Source organism: Corvus hawaiiensis, chromosome 7 (genome assembly GCF_020740725.1).
Source record: "Corvus hawaiiensis isolate bCorHaw1 chromosome 7, bCorHaw1.pri.cur, whole genome shotgun sequence".
Taxonomy (NCBI): domain Eukaryota; kingdom Metazoa; phylum Chordata; class Aves; order Passeriformes; family Corvidae; genus Corvus; species Corvus hawaiiensis.
The window spans coordinates 457,482-461,380 of NC_063219.1; the positions used below are offsets into that span (position 1 = coordinate 457,482).

The 3,899-nt window shown below is 52.6% G+C and overlaps 1 long non-coding RNA gene across 1 annotated transcript; it reads left to right on the plus strand.

Moving 5' to 3' along the window:
- The first annotated feature begins 298 nt into the window (after positions 1–298).
- Positions 299–3,469, plus strand: LOC125328565. The gene is made up of 4 exons (XR_007204776.1): positions 299–591; positions 1,014–1,052; positions 1,299–1,594; positions 3,165–3,469. It is a non-coding gene; the product is annotated as an uncharacterized LOC125328565 (long non-coding RNA).
- The last annotated feature ends 430 nt before the right edge of the window (positions 3,470–3,899 follow it).

Below are 3,899 nucleotides of genomic sequence, written 5' to 3' on the forward strand. Positions count from 1 at the left end.
GGATGGGATGGGGTGGGATGGGAGAAACCCTGCACCCTCCTCAGAGATCCTCCGAGAGGAAAACCTGAAAATCAAGGCATCCAGCCCTGCCTCCTGTCCCTGTTGACGGGGTGTGACAGCAGACACCGTGTCCTCCACCCGCACACGGCGGCAGCACCCTGAGCAGTGTCTGGCCCCTGCACCCCGCTGTCCTACAGCCCCCCCCCCGGTCTGCGGGAAGGTCACCCCTGTTCCTGGGCGCTGTGCCTGAGCTGGGAGCACCGAGCCAGGGTTCATGGTGGGTCAGCTGAGTCATTCCATCCATCCCTTGACGCCGGGAGCTGGAATCACAGCCCTCCACCGCCGGTGTTTATTATCGCTGTGGGACCTTTGTGCCGGCTGGGAGCGCCGTGGTGACGTTTCCCGCCCATGGTGCCCATGGTGACGGCGCGGCTCCCCCGCTCCCGTGGCACCCCTGCCCGCCGCACCCCGGCTCAGCGGGGCAGGGCCCCGCTATTTAACGCGTGCCCGACAGCCGGGAGAGCCGTGCCAAGGGCGGCGATCCCGAGTGCTGCCGGCATTGCCTCCTCTGGGAACTTTTCCGCAGGTTTGGTGAGTGCACGGCAGCGGGGGAGCACGGGGGCAGCGGGAGCGTGGGCACCTCTGGGTCAGGGTGCACTGTCCCCATGGCTGGCACTGCATCCAGGCACGTGTCCCCAGTCCCTTGTGGCCCACGAGGACACGAGCTCGGCACCCAGGCTGGGCCAGTGTGGGTTTATTTCCATTAAAAATGGAAACCACATGCCTGGGCTTTGGGGGTGCGTGGAGGGCGGGACAGTTGCTCTGGGGGTTGGTGCTGTCACCAAAGGCACAGGACAGCTGTGAGGTCTGTGGAGGGATGGCACTCCTGGGGAAGCAGGTGTAGTCTCTGTGCCGGGAGCAGATATGTGGGACAGAGGAGTCAGGTCCCAGCTGCTGGCTGGGCAATGTCCCCTGGCAGGAGGTGACTGATGGTGCCTGTCCTTCCCTTTCAGCTCGGAGACCACTGAGGAGGATGTGTGACCCCAACCAAGGTGAGGAGCTGTGGGGCTGGGCAGGGCTGCAGGTACCACACAGCCATCAGGGCTCAGAGAGTAGCTCTGTGCCATGGCCACAGACACCTGGGGGTTTATCTGCATCCCAAAGGCATGTGGGGTGTCCTTTGTGAGGAAGAGGTAGACCAGGATGGGCCCTTTGGGTGGAAGGGTACACCAGCTCCTTGCACTGTCTGTCTGAGGAGAGCCTGTCTCTGCCCACTAACAGCCCCCTCTTCTTCCTAGGCCCGCCACAACCATACCTTGCAGTGTGCCCTCCTGCCCCGCCGGGATACCCTGGTCCTGGCACAGGTCCCTGCCCTGGCGGCGTGGCAGTCTGCCCCCCGTGCCCTGCTCCACCTGGCCAGCACCCGCACGGGCACCCCCCATCAGGGCATCACCCCCATGGGCACCCCCCATCGGGGCATCACCCCCATGGGCACCCCCCAGCAGGCCATCACCCCCATGGGCACCAGGATCACCATAAGAAGCACCATAAGAAGCACCATAAGAAGAAGCACTGCAAGCACCACGGAGACAAGGTAAGAGTGGCACAGCAGTGAACCCTTCCCTAATTCTATTGTGGTCCTCTGGGCCCCTCCCCGTTCCACAGCGTCTTGCCTGAGCAGCTGGGACTCTCCTCTCCCATTGTGTAGTGGCTAGAGCAAGCTGCCAAAACTTCAGTGGCTTTTTTTAGACATGGAAATTCCTGTTAGATTAATAAATAGGCAAGAATAAGTCATATTAAGTGAGTAATTTGAAAAGCAATCCATGAAATTCCTTGAAGCCATTTAAAATGGTGGCGTGGCTCGGGGTGCACTGTACAGTGTATTAAATCCCAGGACTTTGTCCTGCTCACCTGAGTGCAAGTCGTCCATAAGGGACATTCACTCAGTGTCTTGCAGCAGAGGAACTGTTCAGTTCCTCCTTAAAAACAAAAAAAAACCTCACAAGAAAACCAAAAAAGGAGAAGCAATTCCCTGTGCTTGGAGTAGATTCTGCAGAAAATGCCATTCCAGAGATGGGCACCATCCTGAGCAGGTCTGAATGAGGAACTGCTAAACAAGGGCCCATTTCCAACATTGGAGGTGGGAGCATTTCCCAGACAAATCTAACCAGCAGCTCCTCTCACTGGGAAACAGCTCTGGAAGTGATCTGCTGTGACTGGTCCTTGCTGGCAGAGAGCAAGACCTTTCTGGAATTTCCTTTATTGACCTTAAGAGTGTGATAAACAGCTATTATAGCATTGGCTTTCACAAATAGTGAAATGTAAGAAATATTATGTATTAGAATATGTTAGGAAAAATGATATGCATGGTAAGAATAACTTCGCTACACAGGTATTTACTAATTAACATTTTAACTAGGATTAAAGTTACAAGATGATTATATAGCTTGAATTATACCTATATAATTTAAATTATCACTTTTTATACAGTGTAATAGCTAGTATGTGGTTAACTTATCACTTAATGCTTAAATAAACGAAAAGCCAGGTAGATAATCTCAAAAATAGACAAAATAAGAGAAGCAGCAGGATGTGCTAATGAGAAAGGAATTCAAACCGGTTGGACCCAGAAAGACCTAGGAACAGCGTAACTGCGCACGCTCCAAAGACACAGTTGAAAAGTTCAAGATGTGAGGAAGACCTGAGCCTTCATCAGAGAAGACCCCCGAAGACCCTCACATCGTAATACGCATGCTCTAGAAGGCAATCCGGGGGAGGAACTATGTTAATCCCTTCTAAAAAAATGTAAATCAGTGCACAGAAAAACTATGCATATGCATTGTAGTTTATTAATATGCATGAAGTTAAAGCAGATAACCGGGAATCTTTGTAAGTGTTCGTGCCTCTGGCTATGAGGCAAGCACCCAGCCCTGTCCTTTGGCTTAAGTGACCTTTGTCCCCTATTGTCCCTTATTAAATTTATAACACCCCAAAAGCAAAAGGAGTGGGCTCCATTTCTCACAAGAGCCTTGTAAAAAAGTCATAAAAAACCTCCAGCCCTCCCACAATATGGGGCAGCCACAGCAGGGTCACTAACCCCTCTCAGGAATGCTGTGACAGAGGCTCGTTTCCCTGCTGCCCTAAATTTGTTTTCTCTTCCCCAGCCCTCAGGTGGCTCCTGCAGCTCAAGCAGCTCAAGCAGCAGCTCTGACTCTGACTGAACGTCTGGCGTGTCCCACCTGCTCCGCGGTGATCAGCGAAACATGAGGCCAAAGTCCTCGTAGGAACCCCCTGCATGGCGCTCCCCTCCCTCCCCCTTTCCCTTGGAACAGCGTTTTGCCTGCTGAGTGATTTCTCTTATGTGTAGCTTGTAAGTCCTTTGACCTGGAATCTCGGAGTCAATGGACAGCATGTCCACCCTCTATCTTTCGGGAGAGCCTGCTGAAACTCATCATGTGCTGTTTTCCAATCTGCTGGTGTCTGTGTGTGTTTTCCTGCGCAGTGATACTGGCTGCTAACAGGGATCCAATAAAACTCCTTGCATTTCATGTGAACTTTCCCAGGTGTAGCAGAAGGGGTGGCTGGGGGATACTGTAATTATGTGGGCTGCCATCCTCCACATCAGGGTAATAATTTATAGGAACAATCTCACCATGGCAGAGGGAATCTCCCATGAAACAGATGAGGAATGTGAACAAGGCCAGTGCTTGGAGCAATCTGTGTCCCTGCCCATGGCAGGAGGAGTGGAATGAGATGGTCTTTCAGTTCCCTCCCAACCCAAACCATTCTGTGATTCCATGATATCTGGACATACCAGCTTGAAACCAGGAGAATCAGCTGCTCACTGAAAATAATTTTTAAAATCCTCAAAACTACAGAAAAAAGAGGCCTTTTCAGGA